Source organism: Crinia signifera, chromosome 1 (assembly GCF_055691185.1).
Source record: "Crinia signifera chromosome 1, ASM5569118v1, whole genome shotgun sequence".
Classification (NCBI taxonomy): Eukaryota; Metazoa; Chordata; class Amphibia; order Anura; family Myobatrachidae; genus Crinia; species Crinia signifera.
The window spans coordinates 301,217,516-301,240,926 of NC_139217.1; the positions used below are offsets into that span (position 1 = coordinate 301,217,516).

Consider the following 23,411-nt stretch of genomic DNA (forward strand, 5'->3'; position numbering starts at 1 on the left):
TAACAGGAAGGGATTTGTTGGATGGATTAAAGTATCAACACATAATCCACATTCTTGTGCAATAGAACTAGAAGGGAGTAGCACCATGACATCCCAGCCAATAAATGCCAGAAGCAGGTGGTGGGAGGACTTTCCTAGTGTCAGTGCCAAATAACATATACAAATATGTGTAGACTGATATTTCAAGCTGCCACTCGTAGCAGGACCAACATTCATGAGTTATGGCTAATGATCACTATGGCAACCATACATCAGCGCTGTGTGTGAAGTAGTGCATCTATAACAGAGAGAGACAAAGCCCTGTACATGATGAAATGGCAAGTTCTAATTTTACAGCTTCAGTGTTAATTACCATATGGCACCTACATATTGGGGCCAATTCTGAATTGCAGGGCTGCCCTGGCGAGTATCAGAGGACTGCACATGCATACGGTCTGCAGTGCACATGAGCGAGTGGCAAGCGATGGCCTGTGATTGTAGGCCGTACGCTAGCTGATTGACAGCCGGTGAGCATTTGTAGGCGATTGGGAGGGAGGTATGCTGACCACATTAGTGGTCCCGTCCTCCCCACAGCCATCGCAGCATTGAGTAAAGCTGTATACACATATATACAATCCCTGTTTCTTGCGACCGTTGGACCGACCGTACACTCGTCGGACTGTCCACAAAAGTCTTAGCTCAAACAGCGCTGCACTTTTATTTTATTTTTTTGGTGGGGGTAGGGGGGTGGGGTGGGGGGATTTTATTAGTTGGTCGTGATTCCTAAATAGTTTTCCCCTCTTTGCAAAGGGGTGGATTTCACTCGAGTGGGGAGATTCGCAGACCAGTGATCATGTCTGAATTACTCCCATTATCCTGCACATTTTATAGAATATGTTCTTCTCACAAGTCTCTGCTGTAGTGAAGCTTGCACATTTATATTAAATAGCATATACATTTAGCAAGAAACCAATTAACAAATCAGTATATCTGTAGTGTAAAGTACATGCATGAAAGCCACATAATAGGGAATAACCTATAAACAGCACAGATAGGGCCCAAGTTGGAACCCAGAACCCCAGCACCTCAAAAAATTATGGAACAAATTGGTTGGTGATACCATACAGGCGCACAGTAAAAACAACAATTTAATGGTAAAAAAGACAAACAGATGCAGCATATGAATAAACATACCTACATACATAAATGTGAAATATAATAGAAAATACTCCAAAGTAAGTACAAAGGGGATTTGCCCCTGCGTCTACGTTCGCCCAGTGATTTCCTGGATGCACCCAGTGTATTCGTGGGTACAGCCAGGAAATGCAGGGCATTCGCATGCTGATGGCCCCTGCCCACCTTCCCTCGTGTGAGCACCACAGCAACTATGCAATCCGCCGAAGGCACCCTTACAGAAGCTCTGCATATGTTCATAAGCGAATATGCGCATGAGCAGAGAGACAAGATCGGTCCCCTGTGTGAACATGCCGGGGACGGAATATACTAAAATCAGAGCCTTCGTACAAACAAAAGGTTACCCGTCTAGGAAAATGCATCATTAAGGCATGTGGATGCCATCTTTACAGATCACTGGCCACATACAGTATATGCAGTTGCTCAGTTTCAATTTCAAGGTTAATGGTCATAAAAATATGCATTTATATAGGGACAGTCAGATCTGTATAAAAGCCCTTTCAGACTGTGGCTTCCCAGACACTGCAACTAGAGCCGCACTACATCGCCGCACATGCACACTACCCACCCACAATTAGAGTTGTATGTAAACCATTGATTTGTACACTACTCTGAATCAGGTCCTGCCTAGGCCCAACATTACCAAACATTTTCTGGGCTTGTCCAGGCGTTTGAGGAGGGCCTGTAACATCAGTGATAACAGCTTTCACCCCAAAAAGGACCATACACACTGGGCGACTATGCCCAGCGTGTATGGACAGCGATGATCGCTATCATCGCTGGGGAGAGAGCCGCTTAGTGCATACACACTGAGCGGCTTTCCCCCTGCCCGGCACAGTGCAGCAGCACTCATCGCCGGGCCATACACACTGGGCGGCTTTGAGCTGAAAGCCGCTCAAACTTACAAGTCGCCCAGTGTGTATGGGCCTTACTGTAAATCGCAGATTAGTGTAATGCCCCCATACACGGTCCGTTTTGTTCTTTTTCAAGTACACATTGGATCGCATCCTTAGTGCATGCACTGCGATCCGATACGATGTGTACCTAGTACAAAAAGTATGTGCAGCACATACTTTTTGTACCGTACTATGTGATGCGCGGGAGCGCGCATCGCATAGTACAAAACGGAGCCGGACGCAACGGAGCGTGTATGGGCTCCTTAAGCTTCAGATCAACTCACAATTGCACCGACGGCAAATGGGATGGGAATTGCAAGTGGATGGTAATTAGCAATCAATTTACAATTCTCTGGCAATTTAGAAAGGGGCGTCTTCTCGCAGTCCACTGCAAATTCTCACATTATCAGTCAAGTTTTCCAACTTTTTTTTTTTTTTATTAACCACTTTAAACCTCATAACCTAGCTGATACCTTCCCATTTAGCTGTCATCCTTTGCAAGTAAAATATTTGGAGGTGCTCAACTTGACATGTTCTGCTCTTGACAACAGTGGTGGTCCTTTAATATCTAATTGGTTCACTAATGTAGTAAATGATAAGCAATAGCCGTTTGTACAATGGTGGCATGTCCGGACCATTTTCGGGGCGGTTTACGGTGGCTGCGTGACATCAAATACGAACCAAAACATGGCAGCTCTGTCAAAACTTAGCTGCGGCCTGGCCAGCAAGTCTATGGGAGCCCCCACCATTTTTGTGGGCATCCCTATGAAATGCTGGAGGTCTATCCAGGAACATCCCCTGCCTGTCACTCAGGCTTCAAGCGCCTTGGTGAAGAAAAACTTAGCCAAAAGGTGCTCACATCCAGTGCCTGCAAATTGGTGACAATGCACATGTGCAGACCCAAACCAAACCATCGGCAAAGGTGCTGAATAGGTCTGAAATCGGCTCCAAAGTCTACATTTGAGGGTATAATAATACAACATTTAATGTGAAATAAAAGTTAAAATAAAATAAAAAAGACACAGCCTAGAAGACGATTAGAGTTAGAGGAATCCACCTTAGCCTGTGACAGCTGGATAGTGGTCAAAGTCTTTCTAGTGTGCTAATTTGCAGAGGAAATGATTAGTCAAGAGATCAAAGCACTACCGGGGTGAATGGATATTTGGCCAGAACCCAGGTCAGGCTTTTAGGTAAATACTGGGTTTCCTTTGTTTATTAGCTCCACTAACATGTTAGACACTGTGACCTTTGGCTTCCTTTCAGGATTTTCAAAGTCTTACCGTAGCATGTGATTTACCCTCCTTTATACACAAATATCTAAGCCTGACTGTATTAAAGACGGATTATTATTTATGAATGAAAGTTGATGTTTAAGAATTCTGTTTGAGGAGGATTGCTAACACTAGTGACACACTCACACAAAAAACCCATGGTATGCCCATGTGATCAGGACTGCCATCAGAAATCTTGGGGCCCAGTACAAATGAAAAAGGGGGAGTTATTCAATGTGGATTCCAACTGTTGGAGCGTTTGACAGTCGGAATTCAATCTTCCAATTGTCGGATACTTTCTGACAGTCGGAATATACAGGTTTGTCGAAGACAGCCACACATTCGATAATCCTGCGCACGTTTTCAACAATTTAGGCTTTTTAAAAAGTGGAATCGCCACAGACTTCAATGCAGCTGGAAATGGCTGCATTACAGAGCTGTGAGAATATATTTACGACTGGCGGAAATATCAGCACACATTGAATACCCCCCATAGATGTAGGGATGGAGCAGATAAATCATTATGGAGGAAGGAGGGGTATGGGTCATTGAGTGGACACTCTTTAGGTCGACATGCATTGTGTTGACCACTGAAGGGCTACTGGGTTGGAATGTCGAAACAAGCATTAGGTCCACAATGGGAAGGTGTCAACCTAGTAACCCGCTTGGAAATATTGAAAGAAACAACGGTGCTCAATCTGTACAGGGAAGAGAAGATGCGATATATGTTTCCAGCGCCACCGGTGTTCACACAAACTCTACACCCAATGTGGATGAAGATAAACAGATAATGTCACCATAAAGGGTGATTAGCCCTTTTAAATGTCTGCTAATTTCATTGATCCAAGATTAGATCACTGTCAGCTTCATATACTCTAAATGGAATATGAAAAAAAAAAGTGCAGATAGTGCAATATGTCTTGTACATATAAACATTTAATAAAATTGTGCATTTACAAACAATGACATATATAAAAGCATAGAACTGAATCCCTGAGGCAAAGCAGCAGTCAGATTGTCCACAGGTGTTAAAAACAGCAACTCCAGGTCCGGACCAGAGAGACGCTCCGACAGACGACTAAAGCTGAGCAGAACGCATTCAGCAGTGTAAAGAAAAGTACACTTAACGCGTTTCAGAACATACGGCCTTCATCAGAAGTGTGCTAAACGGTCCTCCGGTTCAGTTTAGCTATCTAATCTTGGATTAATGCAATTTGCCGACATTTAAAAGGGCTAATCCCCCTTTATGGTGACACCATCTGTTTACCGTCATCCACATCGGGTGTATGAGTTTGTGTGAACACCAGTGGCGCTGGTAACATATATTGCTTGTTCTCTTCTGTTGATGTTTAAGTGGATGTGGGATTTCACTTTTTATAAAATGCATCTGGTTCTATTAAGGGCACCAGCCGTGATATTCTTGTTCTCAATCTGTAAAAGGGGTCATATTGAAGGAGATAAAATATATAATTGCCTACCAAGACATAGCAGTCCTATATAGCAAAGTTTATGTGACAATACATAAATATATTGTGGATAATAAGACGTAATTGCTTTTCAATGCAATTTTATGAAGAATTCCGTTTTGATAGTAGAAATAACACAAAGGGACATATGGTTGAGAACAATAGGACAATGCAAGAAACCATATGTGACATAGGGCACAAATGGCAAGAACAGTTATCACTGTCACATTACCTACTTTCTGCTCCTTTATATACTCCTTTTACAACACAAATGCCAGGTCGCACATGGGATTTGGGCATTGTTCCATCTCGGGATGACCCGTTATTTGTGAGGTTTAGCTCCGCACAGCGACCCAGCAACAAGCAGGGTGGCTGATGTCAGAAGGGTGCGAACAGAGCGTCATCAGGAAGAGGCAGCATTTGGAGCGGATGTTGTCTTCATGTGCTGCCTCCTCCATAGTGTAAACGGGATCCCGCCTGGGAAATTCAAAAATGCCCTTCCACATCACACAGAGACCTGGGTCAACCCGGCAACAACCCAAGATCCACCAGGGTTATTTTTGCAATGTGAAAGGGGTCAAAGAAATTCACGTTGCCCATTAGTTTATGTCTACGAAGCAGTCTGCGCAGTTTTATGTATGACCTCTTTCTGAAGGTCATCAGTGCACTAGCCATCAGTCCTCCCAGGCATCAGCCCCCAGGACGCAATTTGGTTTTCTGGTTGGTTCTTAGGATACAAATAGACAAATCAACCATTCATTCCCAAATGCTTGAAAATGGTCAAAAACAATTGTTCGGTTAAAATTTGTTAAATCAAATGGATTTAACCAATTTATCCATATTACAATTTTCTGTTTTCCAGCATATGGGAGCAAATGTAAGATTCTAATATGTTCCCAAACACATACCTCCCAACATTTGAATACACGCCAGCTGGACTCCAGTTCCACAAGAGGGGCGTGACCAGCACTCTGGCCATGCCCCAGCCATTCTTTCTCCATTATTAGATGCTGTGACACGAATAACGTTATAATTTCAAACTAAATTGCTGCTTATAACACATGTATTTCCTTTATATATAATTGTGAACAATTGCAACTTGAAAAAAGTACAGAACACAGCCACTGCAAAAATCTATTTTCAACAAAATCTCCCACAAAAAAAAATAAAAAAGACAACTAATCCAACACTGACACACAATGCCAGATCCAACATTCATACAAAAGGGTCTACTGCAATGCGACTAAGACTTGCACATCCTCACAACAAGACAGCATAACTAAAGTACGAGCTAAAACTTCTCAAGTGCCCTCAAAACTAATTCCTGCAGAGTCTGGTGAGCAGAGCCTGCTGATTACATGCGCCAGTCTTTTATAACCCCTACTGCAACTGGTTCCACAAAGATTAAACATTTAGATCCATTCAGTTCCTATGAATTCATTACACCCTGCAGTGGAACCATTTACATCACCAATAACATTTGTACATAGCTGACAATTCAATTCAAGCTCAAAATTGTGAATCTATTGTTTGGGCTTCACGTCCTAAGTACCCTGCACTATCACCATGTTAATCAAGTAAAGAAAAATCAGACTCATCCTGTGCCCATTACAAGATCGATAGTTTCCTCCCAGAGATAGAACAATACTCAGAAGATGAGAAAGCTGCCTGTAATGTAATAGAAGCTGAAATAATCTACAATACATTTAGGGAGGAGAAAAAAAAAAGTTTCTATAAAGAACACAACAAATAACAGTACAAGGATAATCACATTTGTATTTTTAAAGCCTCAGTTCAAAGTAAGTATAATATTTTTGCAATCTTTATACACGAGACCTCATTGAAATACTTTGACCGCAAAATACTGAAATGTCTCAAAAATTAATTGACACAGTTTGAATCTTTCGGATTTTAAATGATCCAAAAGCCAAAAAGTTTATAGCAATTGAGAAAGTGACACCTTTGCTTTCTGATGGTTCAAACTATGGATATATTTATTGAGAGTGACAAAGGGTGAAATTTAATAGGATGCGAGATTCAGAAAGTGAGAGAATTGGTACGAAATCTCCAGGGGTTTTTTAAAACGGCAATCATTTGCACTTCAAAATCAAACTGTTAACAGTGTAAATGATTGCCGCTTTAAAAAAAAACTGGAGATTTCATAGCAAATCTCTCACTTTCTGAATCTCTCATCCTATTAAATTTCCCCAAAGGGTCTCATTCTGGTTCATTCGCAAAGTCAAATTGACTCCCAGATGGACAAAACCATATGCACTGCAGGTGGGCCTGATGTAACATGTGCAGAGAGAGTTACATTTGGGTGGGGTGTGTACTTAAAACATATATCGATATTGCAGTGTAAAAAATAAAGCAGCCAGTATTTACACTGCACAGAAACAAAATAACTCAAATCTAACTCTCTCTGAACATGTTACATTTGGCCCCCTGCAATGCATATGGTTTTGTCCATCTGAGAGTGAATTTGCCTTTGCGAGTGAACCAGAATAACTCCCAAAGTGTAGAGAGATACAGGCAGTGATCGCGCGGTGAGTGAAAAAATGTGTGGGTCCCCTGGACCCCACACCTTAGAAAAATTGGAGACCTACTCCACTATTTGTGGGTTCCATCACATAATTGAGGTTCAGGTTATGCAGCAACTGGGACAGTGCTGGTAGCAGTTAGGGTAGAGGGGGTAAGGTAGGCAGTGCTGTGGGTAGGGAGATGGTAAGCACGGGCAACAGTTAAGGCACGACAAGGGTTAGGGCAGGTAGATAGCTGGGGCAGTACTGGGGGTAAAAATAGGTTAGAGGCAGACTTTTGTGCACAACAGAAAAAAACATTTGCAAAGCAATGTCAATAGAAACTTTGAGATTACGCATTTTGGGAATAAGGGAAAGTGATTTGAGGGAATGTGAATAGGGGTGGGAGGGAAGGGGAAAGGTCATTTAGGGTATGCTGTAGACACCAAGATGGAAGGTGGAACAAGGAAACCCTGCAGCTCTAGCCAGAAGTATGAAGGTAGAGCCCAGGACAGGAGTAGAGTGGGGTAGATAACTCCTACAAAGATGCTGGGCTTGGGCAGAAGGTTGTAGAGAATAAAACTGTCCTGAGGTGCTTCCAAGGTGTGTCAGTGGGGGCACTATTATGATATATTGCAGGCTGAGGTGCACAGGGTAAAATGGTTTTGTTAACAGTTTTAAATGAAAAAAAAAAAAAAAAAAAGGGGAAGAAGAAGGTGCTTGGGGAAGAAGAAGGGGAAGAAGAAGGGTACTTGAGGACCAACCCTGGTCCTCAAGTACCCCCAACAGTGCATGTTTTGCAGGTCTCTCCACACAGAATCACAGGTGCTGTAATTAGCTCCAGCTGTGGATCAAAGGCCTTTGATAAAGTCATCTGTGGATGACAAAATGCGTTAGACCTACACACCCTATTGGACCCCTGTGGATTACAAAAAAAATCCTTACTTGGACCAGCTCTCCGACCTAACTACACCAACTGGACTATTTACAAAAAGGGACACCACCACCTGTTAATTTTTGGAGCCCTCCATTCCGTAGACGTGCACCATCTTTCCCCAAGACGGGAGTTGATACCATCAGGCTACCAGTCAGGTACATGGACACCCGCCAATCCAGTAACATCTGTTATGCTACATCAGGAGAGCGATACTAGGAACAAGTGAGACTGTTTACCAATAATCAAGTCCACAATCAGGTCCTTAAATATAGGGGTGACTATTACCATTTTTACTTTAGTGTATATTATAGTATTATTTATTGCATGCTAAACTTGTTGCTATGTTGTGATTTTATATGTGATAATGTACATGTGCAAGCCCCCGCTGCAAGCGTCTTCGGTGGATTTTTCATTTGACGGGGTACTCACTGCCTAATTTACAGGCAGGGGCTGTTCCGGAGTGGGCACGCAGAGTTTCATGGGCTTGCTGAAAATAATAGTGGGTGTCCCCATAGAAACTCTGGGTGGACCACAGTGAACACAGGCGTTCCCCCGACCTCCTTAGGGTGGGTGGATGACGTCGCACGATGTCAGTGCCGACCCATCTTAAAAGTAAGTCCTGGCTTACTTTTACCTTCGAACAGAGGAAAAATCATTTGATGGTTAGTAACCATTGAAAGATTTTCCCTCTGTGCGTGGCATGCGAGCGGATGCATCAGCGTACACATCCACTCACAGCATATGGAGGGGATCAGATTGGTGGGCAGCATGCCTACAGCAGGGCGACGTTAACTTGCTGATCGGGCTGTCAACCCATTTGTAAAACATAATACCAACATTAATTATTGCTACCGTTATTTCTAAGCAAGGCAGACAATATAAGAGGAGACCAGTGGCGTAACTATAGCCCACAGCCACCGCTGTGGCAGGGAGGTGCTGAGTAACTGTGGGCGCTGGTCTGCAGGGCTATAGTTATGTGTCTCTGCGTGGAGCATCCCCTTACCCCTCCGCATGCCAGGTCCCGTGGCACAGATATCCTCCTGGCTCAGTCTCCTGCAGTTCCACTGAAAAATGACACCACAAAATGGCTGCCCCCATACAGCAGACAGTTTTTTTAGGAATGTTAGAGCAGGCGGCGGCCTCCTCTAGCATCCTTAAAAACTGTCTGCTATTAGGGAGCAGCCATTTTGTGGTGTCATTTTTCATTAGAACTGCAGGAGACGGAGCCAGGAGGATATCTGCGCCGCGGGACCTGGAATGCGGCGGCGGCATACGGAGGAGTAAGGGGTGTGCTTAACTTTACTTGGGCAGGCGGCGCTGTCAATATTGGCGAGGGGGCGCAAAAATGTTAGTTACACCACTGGAGGAGACATTTATTTGGAGGGGGTGAGGAGGAGTAAGGATGTATGTCACACAAGTACATGATCGTTTATGTTCAAAAAAAATAATTATTTGAAATGTGTCACATACAGGATTTACTTTTTTTCCCCTCCTCTCCCATCTCAATTGTGTGCTAGCATCTCCAGCCTGTCAGTGGCATCTCTACGAAACAAGACAAAGAGATTCCACTGCATTGTAGTAGTATAAAAAGAAAGATGGCCCGCAGTAGGTCTGGGAAGAGAAACAAATCACAGTTACACAAGATTCTGTCTGCTTTTGACACAGTCATGGAGACACATTTTAAAAGAGTTTTATTTGAGATCACAGGGTTACAGATCCTGTGAGAGCTGATGCTCGGATGATGATTGGAAAAGGCTTTCCGATTTTTTTTCTCTAAACCTACAGATATACAGAAATAAAAAAAGTTGCAATTTCGGTAATGCCAAAAGGGATGTGGATGGACATTAAACTCTCAAACATCATTCAAATTTGGCCACACACAGTGATCTTGTCAAATGCCTTAGGAAAGATTGTGGTACTTGTGTATTTTGGCGGCGCCCATCGCATCGCATACCATAACACATACGATGGTATGCGATGCGACGCGATATCGTACGATTTTGCACGATGGCATACAATTTTGAAATTGTATGCCATTGTACATGGCATACGATGCCATGCGATGCGATTAAACATTGTATAAGCACCCTAATGGGTGCTTATACTATGTTAAGCACCCAAATGGGTGCTTACAATGTTAAATGCACCCCCACGCCACCCCCCACTATAAACGTGAACCCGAAGCGTGGCGAGCGCAGCGAGCCCGCGAGGGGCGGCGGTACGCGTCCTACGACCTTTTCATACCCCCACTATCCACGTCGGCGTGGAGTTGAGAATAGAATAGTGTGGCGAGCGCAGCGAGCCACCGAGCCCGAAGCGTGGCGAGCGCAGCGAGCCCCGCGAGGGGACGCGGATACCTTCACAGGTAAACGCGTCCCCTCGCGGGCTTCACAGGTGTCCGCGTCGCCACGGACACCTGTGAAGCCCGCGAGGGGACACGTATAACTGTGAAGGTATCCGCGTCCGCTCGCCACGCTTCGGGCTCGGTGGCTCGCTGCGCTCGCCACACTATTCTATTCTCAACTCCACGCCGACGTGGATAGTGGGGGTATGAAAAGGTCGTAGGACGCGTACCGCCGCCCCTCGCGGGCTCGCTGCGCTCGCCACGCTTCGGGTTCACGTTTATAGTGGGGGGTGGCGTGGGGGTGCATTTAACATTGTAAGCACCCATTTGGGTGCTCAAAAGCACCCTTTAGGGTGCTTATACGATTTTTGGTCGTATAGGGGGTCAAAATCGCGTCGCATCGCATCGCATGCCATCGGGTGCATGGCATGCGATGCGATGCGATATGTTCGTCGTACGACGGACATCGGGGGCGCCGCCAAAATACACAAGTACCAAGATTGTTGCTTGTGTGGTCAACTTTGCATGCTCTGACATTGTACACACACACATTCCTACTTAAATGCACACAAGCTAACGACCAACTCAGTTATACAGTAAGCACAACTTGTTTTCATAGTAGAATGCACTATTCATGAAGAACTCATGACAAGATGGTTTTAGTCAAGCCAAGGAATGGTCTTCTAAACATGACCTTTAACATTTGATTAAAAGCACAACCAATGTCTGCCTCCTCTGCAAGGGAAACTATCCCTATGTAACACATTCTTTTGTGTATGCAGCAGTTCTTTCCACAAATTGTGTTTTCCAAACACCTGTTGTGTACTTAGCAGCGTTAAAATTCATTATCCTTCAGACTCCGCTTATAATTAAGAAAGCACAACAGAGCCAACAACAACCTTCGTTCCCACGAGTCAGCTGAACAAGGATATGCCAGGCAGCTCTGACCACACTAGGAATCTAAGGGCAGCAGGTTTTTCCAGCACATGACATGGGTTTTATTATTTAAGCCCTCAGCATGAGAGTGCTCCATGAGATGACTGGGTGCTTTGCATCGCTACTTCAGCATATGGCTGCTTGGGCACCCTAACCAGGAGTTTAGATGGATTTCACTGCTAAAACCCATCTAAGTGGTTGCGATAAATGTAATAATTGGTACTTAACCCTATTCTGAAGCTTGGTTTCAAATAATACACCTTCATGTAGAAGTATTGTTTATGAAAAGCTTTTCTGTACTTCATTATTCCTGTACTGTATTACATTCATTCTGTTAAGCGCCTACAATGTGTTCCATATGCTGCTATAGAACATCTACCGGTGACACTTTAGAGTACATAAAAGCAAATTTCTGAATAGTCACGTTACACATTGGCTCTTATAGTGTGTACACACGGTGCGATATGGCTTCCATTTTCGCAGAAATAGTGAACATCGGAAGCCATATCGCATGCAGATCACATGCTTTTTTCGGGCTTGCGAGCCCGATGCGCTGCCGATGCGCGCTCCCGTGTGAGTGAAAGTCGGCGGTCAAATAGAGAGGGCAGGCAACACTATATAGTGCAGATCTGCACTATATAGTCAAAATTGTGCCTCTGCATGCCGTGCGATGCGAGTCCCGATGCGATCTGATCGTGTCGGGACTCGCATAGCACGGCATATCGACCCCGTGTGTACACACCATTATTCAGATCTGATCGCAGTACAAATTTGTTCTCAAAATGGGCAAAACCATGAGCACTTCATTTGGGAAGGCTGTGTTGAAACTGAAATCTAAATTGCAGTGTAAACATAATGCGGCCAGTATTTACCCTGCACAGAAACAAAATAACTCACAAAAATCTAACTCTCTCTATACATGTTACATCTGCCCCACCTGCAGCGCACATGGTTTTGCCCATTTTGAGAACAAATGTGTACTGCGATTAGATCTGAATAAGAGCCATTGTTCCTTCAATTACAAATATTCTATGCAGCGTACTAAAAAAACAAATGATCATCATTACGCGTATAGACTTGTCCTGCAATAGTATGTGATTTAATACCGATCACTTGTTCTAGGTTACTATAAAGGTTTCTGAAGTGTGTGTACACTATGGGGGTATTTTAGACCTGATCTCATGACAGCGAATTTGCTCAGTGGCCGATTATGAAAGGACTGTGCCTGCGTATGTGGAGTAATGTGCATGTGCAATGCAAACCCTGCTACTTTTTTGATCGCTTGATTGACAGGATGCAGGCATGTGGATGTGGGAGTGTGAAGAAAAATGCAGGCTTTTAAGGCATTTTAGGGAAGGGTGTGTGACATCAGCAACAGGCCGAAAATGCCAGTTTTCCTCGCAGCACTGAGTAAGTCTGGCTACTCTGACCCTGCAATGAATTGTGCCCAGTGTAAAAACCATATGCTGTGAGCGTCTTGCGACGGGATTTGGACATACTCACACGGCTGCAAATAGATTTGCAGCCATACAGATCTATTCACTAGGCGGGATTTCACTCTAATGGGGTGGTGTCTTAATTGAAAACTTGCCGCTGCAAATTTGTGGCCGTGTTATCAAGTCTGAATCGGCCCATATATTGTAATAAGCTACAGTATGCACTTTGTAGTTATGTGTATGCTCTTATGGGAACTTAAACTATACTTCATGGACCCATGGACGCAACTACAGGCAAAGTTATTCACATTACAGTTCATCAATATGAAATAGGAGATGTGCATTTTCCATCTGTGCGAGGTGAATTATTCACAGCACTGAGGTCATGGGTTCGATTCCCATCGTGATCTTTGTGGAGCTTGTATATTCTCCATGTGCTTGTGTGGGTTTCCTTCGGGTACTCTGTTTCCTCCCACAATGCAAAAATATACTGGTAGGTTAACTGGCTCCCAACAAAATTAACTCTGGGATGTGTGTGCATATACATGTGGAAAGGAATAAAAGGGCCTTATTCTAGTTCACTCTTTCTGACAAAATCCTTCTTAGGTTGACAAAACCATGTGCACTGCAGGTGGGGCAGATGTAACTTATGCAGAGAGAATTAGATTTGGGTGGGGTTTTACTTCAAAGTGAGATCTATATTGCAGTGTAAAAATAAAGCAGCCAGTATTTACCCTGCACAGAAACAAAATAACTTACCCAAAGTTTGTAAGCTCAACTGGGACAGGGACTGACGTGAATGTTCAAATACTCTCTGTAAAGCGCTGTAGAATATGTGTGCGCTAAATAATAATCTGGTAATAAAGAAACACATTTACACCCAAATAGTCCTCAGTTATACCTTTTTCACACAAGCCTAATTTTCTGGGATTTTGGCCCGGGAACCTTACACACCTACTCCCCTTCTCCTGACGACCTCCTTCCTGCCCCCTTCTCACATCAAAAAATGCAGGGACTTTTCTGGTGTGAAAGGGGCCAACCCGGGAATGGCCCGGTATGATGCCTAGGCCATATTCACGGTGGGTCCCTGCATTTTCTGGTATTAAAGGGGTATCAATCAGAACACTCTAAATTGAGAACTGTAAAAATCACAGTTATATGTTGGCCCAGCAGATTGCTGCATCTGATATTCAGCTATGCTGGATTTGTCCAGACAGAAAATCATTTTATAGAAATGGTATTGAACAATAATAAGAGACAGACAGTGGAAAAGTAAAAAAAAAAAGTTAGTCCTCCTTTTAAAAGCAAGATGACAGTTTTGAAACTTAGGGAAGAGAGAGAGAGAGAGAGAGAGAGAGAGAGAGAGAGAGAGAGAGAGAGAGAGAGAGAGAGAGAGAGAGAGAGAGAGAGAGAGAGAGAGAGAGAGAGAGAGAGAGAGAGAGAGGAGAGAGAGAGAGAGAGAGAGAGAGAGAGAGAGAGAGAGAGAGAGAGAGATTGATTGTCATTTTGCAGGCTGTGTTTGAAAGATGTAATTTATGCCCCTTTCAGACATACTTCCCGGGTTTTTAAAAATCCTGGGTCCATTGCAGGTGCGCAGGACCTGGGATTTTAGTCGACTAAAATCTCGGGTAGAGACATTCAGACATATGCTAGCCCGTTAATCAAGGTCAGAGGTTCTTACAGGATATACAGTTGAGTACTAGAATGACATATTTCCTGCCAGCATCACAAATTTTCCCTCACACCCCACAGGTGCAAGGAATGACTTGGGATGTTGGCACTACTGTAATAAGACAATATTTTTGCAACTACAGTGACTCTTCCCTCTATGGTGACATTAGCACTCTGTACTTTACATATGTATATAGACGAAGTAAATTCCACCTTTCACTACTTACCATGGGAAATATAATCTTCTATATTTAAACTGATGTAGAACACAATTAAGCAGGCTTCACACAACTAGTTATATGGGCTAATATGGAAAAAAGACTGGAGTGAAGGTTAACGTGGCGCTCAATGTATCGGAAGTTCGCCCTTCTGAATCCCCTGGGGTCTCACCCTAGATGCCCCTGGAGAATAAACACGTATATGTACAGATGGGATTCAAATACTAGGCGCTCTTCCTATGGACATAGATCAAATCTGCTGTGCAAATGTAAGGGTGCCAAGCATAAAAAACGGAGAGTACTTCCCTTAACTATATACTGTCTCGACGTTAAGGGAAGTACTCTCCGTTTTTTATGCTTGGCACCCTTACATTTGCACAGCAGATTTGATCTATGCCCATAGGAAGAGCGTCTAGTATTTGAATCCCATCTGTACATATACGTAGTTATATGGGCTCACTCTTCTGAATCCATTTACAAATCCCAGGATTTTGCATGGGACCTGGTTGGGGTGGAGACCCGGGAATTTGCCAGGTTGATAGACCTTGCAATTTCCTAGGTTGGTACAGTAGACATCCCCATCACTAGAACAGCAGTACTGTAAGATTTAATTTAACACCACTTTTTGGTAAAATAGATCGATGTATAATTTGAAGCTTTAAAATTGAAAAACACAGTCCACAGAATTAAACCTGACAGGAATGGTTAATCCAATGATACAGAGGATTGGAGTCTTGAGTGTGTTTTATTCAGTATGAAACTACAGTTAAATTGTTGATGACCTGCACACACTGGGTGATATTTTGGTACTTGTATAGTTTCACGGCGGCAGGAAATCGCATGTGATCCGATCGTTTCAAGTTTCCCCTGCCCGCGCATCGCATGTGCGATCGGGTCGCACGCGATGAAGCACATTTAACACACCCCCACTATCCACGCCACCACAAAGCATGGCCAGCGCAGCGAGCCCCGTGAGGGGATGCGGTACGCGTCCTCCCGACTTGTTCATACCCCCCACTATCCACGTTGGTGTGGAGTTGACTTTATAAAGTGTGGCGAGCGCAGCGATCCACCGAGCCCCGTGAAATACACATCAAGTAATCCGCATCCGCTCGCCACACTTTATAAAATCAACTCCATGCCGACGTGGATAGTGGGGGTATGAACAAGTTGGGAAGACACATACCGCATGCATTTGTCACACTTCGGGGTGGCGTGGATAGTGGGGGTGTGCTAAATGTGCTTAATCGCATTGCTTGCGACCCGATTGCACATGCAATGCGATGTGCGGGCAGGGGAAACTAGAAACTAAAAAGTACCATCGCACACGATCGGATCACATGCAATGCGATTTCCTGCCATCGTGAAACTACACAAGTACCAATATTTTAAATAATATTACTCAGAAGAAAATGAGCGGTACTTGTTTCCTAGCACGGCCACAAATCTTGGCCATCGGGAGAAATTTGAGTGGCCTGCGACGCGACCGACGCGATGCCCCCGATTTTTCCATTCAAATGCATTGAAAAATCGGGTCGGTCGCGTCGTGTGCACCTAAAAATGCTTAAATGGTCCACCCGCGATGCCCCCGATTTCCCCATAGGGAACAATGTTAAATGCCTCAATTTACCCACGATGACCACGATTTCCCATAGGAAACAATGTTAAATGGATCAATTTATCCAAATCAGCATAGGGAACAATGGTAAATGGGCCAGAAACCCCAAAAAAAACCACAGAGCAGTGGAATGTCCCCCCAAAAGTAGTTGACGCCACCCCGCCATCAACGTGAACCCGAAGCGTGGCGAGCGCAGCGAGCCCGCGAGGGGCGGCGGTACGCGTCCTCCGACCTTTTCATGCCCTACTATCCACTAGGGCGTGGAGTGAGAATAGAATAGTGTGCGAGCGCAGCGAGCCACCGAGCCCGAAGCGTGGCGAGCCCCGCGAGGGGACGCGGATACCTTCACAGGTAAACGCGTCCCTTCGTGGGCTTCCCAGGTGTCCGCATCGCCATGGACACCTGGGAAGCCCGCGAGGGGACGCGTATAACTGTGAAGGTATCCGCGTGCGCTCGCCACGCTTCGGGCTCGGTGGCTCGCTACGCTCGCCACACTATTCTATTCTCACTCCACGCCCTAGTGGATAGTAGGGCATGAAAAGGTCGGAGGACGCGTACCGCTGCGCTCGCCACGCTTCGGGTTCACGTTGATGGCGGGGTGGCGTCAACTACTTTTGGGGGGACATTTCAATGTTCAGGGGTGTTTTTGGCCCATTTAGTATTGTTCCTATGATAATTTGGCTAAATTGAGCCTTTTCACATTGTTTCCTATGGGAAATCGTGGTCATCGCGGGTAAATTGAGGCATTTAACATTGTTCTCTATGGGGAAATCGCGGGCGTCTGGCCCATCGCACCCGATTTTTTAGCGGCCGCAATGGCCCCGATTTTACCCCCGATGACCGCGATTATGATCGTTGTGGCCGTGCTAGGAAACAAGTACCAAATGAGCAATAACGTTTAAAAAAAAAATGTCTAGTGTGTAAGCACATTAAGACTTCAATTTTAACGCATTCATTCCCTTCATTAGTTAGCAAGGTTGTATCTAAGCGGTCTCAAGTCCTCCTATGTTCTTCTTACAGTTAGATTCCACAAATGTACACAGCAAAGAGATCGGAATTCTCAACACTTGGATATGATGTCACCTTCAAAAGCTGGCAGAGGGAAGCCCTGGTAATATCCTGGGTCCAGCATGCACTGTGAACAGGTTTTTAACCGCTATGAATGACACTGCTTGAACCCTGTGTTCAGTGACCTTGTTTTTCGGTCTGAAAGGGATAACATTATATCCCAACTATATTCCATGTAATGTGTAATTAGTAAAGTTGTTAGCTCCATCTAGATCAGTGGTGGCCAACCTGGTCCTCGAGATCTACCAACGGTCCATGTGTTCCAAATCACCTAGCTGGTGCACAGCTGTAGTCATTACTAACTGTCACATTGTCAACCATGCTGCATTCATTCCTACTATAGATCCACAGGTTGTCTGTAAAACATTAACTGTTGGTAGATCTTGAGGACAGGTTTTGCCACCCCTGATCTAGATACATAATTATATTTATATTGATTTACATTTTATATAAATTTGCAATGAACTATGACTTGGCAAGTTATAATTAAATGGACCGTTTGGGGCCGGTTCAATTAAAAGTAATGTGTCACTGTGCATCAGCTGCACACATATCAGCCACAGTACCTCTGACAGCATTGAAGTAGGTGTGTGCAATATGCTGTTCCAGGACATCATATCACCTGTTATTGAATAATCCACAAAGATCGTAAGCTCTTTGAAAAAAAAAAATTTTACTAATTTTTTTCTCTAGTTTTGTTCTAGGTATGCCCTGCATACCTACAGTACCTTCCGGCTGGTCCTCCTCCTTTACTGCTAGGGTCTGTCCAATTACTCTAGCAACGAAGGCTGGTGGAGACTCGCCACAGCTCCTACTACGCATGCATATAGGAGATGGGACATGCCGAACAGAATTATTACATAGATTTTAATAATAACAGTTCAAGCATGATAATAAATTCCCACTGACAAAAACGTAGGCCTTGCACACAAGTATTATTCTGGAAGTTCTGCAAGCATTCCCAAAGCGTATTAATTTAACTATAGTCTTTATCAAATTCGAGCCAAATTGGACCTAGACACACATTTTCTGACAGAACTTCACTTTACATCAATTTTTACATTGACTGCAATGCTTATAGATGCATTTAATACAAAGTTAAAACTACAAGGGAAATGAATGAGAACGTGCATTGTTAGGGTGCTTTTGATCTGCATTAGAAAACCCTAACCACACAAAAGCTTGGAGACGCATTATTCATGCCCTTAAGGTCCATGTGAAGGCAAAGACAACTGGAACAATGTGTCTATCCTATTTGAGCAATAATGCTTTAAAATCACTGTAGGATGCTTTTGTTATCAGAAATTTTAAAAACAGAGTATACTTGAACAATATTTGGTAACATGAAATGTTTCTCCACCACAAAATAACAGTTGTACCAGATAAATGTGAAGATTCTGATTAGGAAAATAATATTGTACAAATAATGATAATCTTAAAAAAAAAAAAAAAAATTATAGCTAAAGAGGACATAAAGTATGTAATTATGCATTTAGAAGTTAATGTACTTCCATGCAAAAGAAATGAGGGCAAATAGCTAATGAAAATGTAAAATACCCAATAGTTAATATAAACTTATATACAATGATGTAGGAAACAAGAAACGATGTTAGGAGTCCCGGAGGTCAAGGGTTAGCCAGGTAAGCGACATGTCAGCAGTTGAGTAAATATTTAATAAGCAAAGTGTTAATCATAAATTAGAACAGAAGAATGAATAGTGTGACACTAAAAATACCTTCATATACCAAGACAGAGGGATTTTCCAAGAATATAATAAGCAAATATTAGATTTTGCTCATTGAACTTAAATAACGTAAAATAATTGTCCTCCAGTTTAGTTAGACAGCTGTATGGACCCAAGTATGACAAATAGTGGGGTGAATAGTTTTCCCAGTTGTTCAAACAGACTGATCTGAGCAGCAAACAGCATCAGTAACTTAAGGCCCCGCCCCCTGCACTGTTCATGTGTGTGTGTGTCACCTGCTGTCACTATATACAGCCACAAGCCTGTATGTGTATATACTGTGTATGCGATCCAGGTGCTGCAGCAACATACAAAGCATCTCCAAGGGAAAAAGAGCAGTCACTCACATGCCGGGGGAAGTGTAATTACACAGTGATTCGTCTCCAGCTGGCTGCACATTCTGCAGGGGCAATAAACCAGCCTGACCAAGTCCATCTAGTGCTGCAAACTCCCCCACCATGGAGCACATCAGCAGCCAAGCGTACTTACTGCACATCTTGGAAACTTATACAGGAACACACACACACACACAGTCAAACAACAGCTTATCAGTGGTCTTATTGATAGCACTAAGCTAGCGAATGCAATATCAAATCATACACAATGATGTGCTTATCAAGATCTACTCACCTCACTGCTTCCACCCACCTCCAAGTATCCCAGAGTAGGTACAGGACAACTCCCAGGCGAGTACAGCGTAGGGATCACGGTAATGTGATAATAATTCCAGCCCAGGGCACAGACGGCCAAGGTACAAAGTTAAGTGAACTGTTGAAAAAAGTGAGACATCCTCCTCCCAATAAAGCGTGCACCTCTCTCTGGCTGCTTGCTATCTGTCTTTGTAACAGGAGACAGGCACACTGCACATGCGCAGCTCCGTCCCAGTCAACAAGCCTCCCTCCTGACCGGGCATTCACATGCTGCTGCTGTGTGTTGGGGGGTGTCAGTATGGACAGTGCACAGAGGCCCTGGGGAGCTGCTTCAGCAGGGTGTCCATACATAATGGTGAGAGAGCCATACAGTACTTGGTGTGCTGCATGCTCCAGTAAGTCTCAGAGTTACAGCTTTCAGGACACAACAAATAATAATAATGTCTTTTGAAAAAGTCATGTTAAAATATTACATTATACAGTTATTAGTACACAGTCAGGATTCAACGTGAAAAGTTCTTTTTCAAGTACCCTAAAGAAAAGGAAGTTGATATTTTGTTTCCAAGGCTACAGGTGATGGGATGCTATCACTTATAAAAATTGTGAATTTCTTAAATCCATAACACTAATTGACGGAGATGCAAATATTTTTTCTATGCTGTTTTATGATGTCACACCTGCTGTTATGTACAGCCACAAAACAGCTTTCTCAAATGTATAGTTGGCGGGTCCATTTCATAGCATGTTTTATTAACATTCCACATAGATCCGGTGTTCACATAATTTATTTTAAATATATTATAAATATTTAATACCGTATTTGGATAAAGGAAAGCTTCAAGTGCTGAAGAAATGTGCGGTCACCAAAACAATTACATTTTGTGATATCCTAATGCGGTTACGAAATAAAACCTGTTTTTTGATTGGTTATCATTGTTACAAATGTTTCTGTAGAATGGTTTTCATAAATGTAACTCACTAAATTTGAGCTACATTTGTTTATAGGAGTTGCTAAAGGTGACAGTACTGTTGCATTTGATCTGTATTCATGTGCATTCAGTGATGGGAAAAATGGATCAGACAACTTGCAGGTACTGCAGTATACAAAAATACAGTGCCACCAGGACCATTACTCACTCCTCTCTGGTATTATAATCGCTATCATGACAAATGTACTGAATTCAATTGTATTATGAAATGGGTATTTCTGTATTTTATGTAGTTATCCTCAATAAATATTAAGTTCATAGAACAACAATAGATGGTACAAATGTATTCAGCCAACAGGAAAAGTGAAATGTTATGGTGCAGTTGGGCCATATTGAAAAATAGAAATATATGAAAGAAAAAAAATAGTCTGGACAACATATTTTAATTAGAAACAAAAAAGGTTGTTGATCCCAATCTATATCAGAGAAAAGGGTTGTACACTAAAGCAAAGGTAGTACACTAAGGGCCTTATTCTGGTTCATTCCCTCTGACCCCTTCGATCGCAAGGGGTCCGATGTTTGGCGTATTTGTAAACGCTGCGCATGTGTATACGCTGGGTGCGTGCAAACTCAGCGAGAAGTCTGGTCGCCGAGTGCACGCTCCCAGCCTAGCGAGCGGGAGATGGAGAGGGGTGTGGGGTGCTGGGCCGGGGCATTACCATATGTGTACGCCCTGCATTTCATGGGTGTTCCCATTAAAACGCTGGGCGTACATATGCGAATGCGATAGTGATGCACGTGCAGGGGGACTGACAGCTGACATAGCCGGATGTCAGCTGCCCGCCCAATTCCCTGCATTTCTTTGCTCATATGTACGAGTGGTCTGGGCCATCCTTACATATGCGTGCGCCTTCGCCATCATTCGATGGTCGGTGACCATCGAAAGATGGGGGAGGTCCCCACTGGCATGCAAATGGATGTTCATCCATCGCAAGCCTTGTGAACAAATTTGGCTTGTAAATGGGTGGTGCAGGCTAACCATGGGCAACTCGGACAGCCTCCCAGCAGCGGGGAATGGGGTCTCATACAAACTCAGATAAGACATATAATGTATGGGGGCCATTAGAGTCACTTTTAATTGTCTAATCTGACTCTGGACGTTGCCTACAAGTGCATACTGCTGTCTCCCCCATACAGTTAAATAGACAGCCATGGAGCCCAGACATTTTGGTTCTACTCTTTACTAGCAGAGCTTTGCAAAATGCCCATTTAATAAAAAACAAAAAAAACTCTTGGATAGCACAGGGATGCAAGGGTTAGTTGGCTGCCTCACAGCAATGAGGCATGTGGCTTGATCCCCCCAATGCTCTATCTGTGAGGAGTTTGTATGTTCTTCTGGTGTTTATGTGGTTCTCCTCCAGGTACTCTAATTTCTCCTATAATCCCCAAAAAAACGTACTGGTAGGCTGTCGTCTGGCATGTGCTAGGCAGTGGCATAACTATAATTTAAGCGCCCCCACACACACACACACACACACACACACACACACACACCAATAATAAAGCAGCCCCCCCCCCCTTTCCCCTTTCCATGAGTACAAGAATTTAAAAAATCGGCCCTTGGGAACCGGAGATATCTGACTTCAAAGCAATGGTCCCCATCCAAGCACATTAATTGCTCTTCCCAGTCAGATATTTCAGGTTCTGTCTGACATAGAGTTTTTCTGAGGGTATATACCAAAAGCTGGGACTCTCCCCCTTTGATGGACACTAGTCTTGTCTCTACTGTGCCCAGAACCAGAGATATCTGCCTTCCAGCAGCTGGTTACTGCTCCAGCTCCACACACCCTAGTCCCCAGTACCATTTGGTAGGTGGGATTCTCTAGTTTTTAATTCCATTAAAAGCTAAGAAATCTAGTTCTGGGAACTGGAGATATCTGCAGTCAAGCAAGCTGTCCTCCCTCCAGAAAATTATGAATAATAAGCCCACTCCGCTATACACCCCTCCTCTGCGTATTAAACATCCTCTACCACCCTGGAAGTTATGTATCAGGACCCCTTGATTCAGCCCAATGCCCCCTTCTCCCACCTTATCTCCCACCATCTGTGCAGTAAAGGGGGTAATTAGTGGAAATTACTGATCCAGGCCCTACATGCTGAGCAGTTGATATAATACCCCCTACCACCCGCGGTACATCAAAGCTTCCGCTCATACCACCCCCCACCCCTACCGCTGGAGGATCGGTAGGGGCCCCAATACATTGCTATGCCCAGGGGTCTACACTGCTGTTATGTATGTGTATATATATATATATATATATATGTGTGTGTGTGCATATATATGTATACATGCACTATATATATATATATATATATATATATATATATATATAAAATTATTATTATTATTATTATTTATATACATTTGGTCGATCTATAATACTTCAACTGACCCGGCATATACTGGGTCACCTAAGTGTCCATCTCCGTGCTTTGCTCCGCCCCTCTCTGGAAACCCCCTTCTGAAAATCCTGC

The 23,411-nt window shown here is 43.7% G+C and overlaps 1 protein-coding gene across 2 annotated transcripts in view; it reads right to left on the minus strand.

Annotated features, from left to right (window-relative positions):
- KANK1 (KN motif and ankyrin repeat domains 1) overlaps positions 1–20,160 on the minus strand; it is a 209,405-nt gene extending 189,245 nt beyond the window's left edge. For both annotated transcript variants that reach the window (XM_083186038.1, XM_083186039.1), the window contains exon 1: positions 19,928–20,160. The gene's annotated coding sequence lies outside the window, so the exon portion shown is untranslated. The remainder of the gene's footprint in view (positions 1–19,927) is intronic.
- Between the last annotated feature and the right edge of the window lie 3,251 nt (positions 20,161–23,411).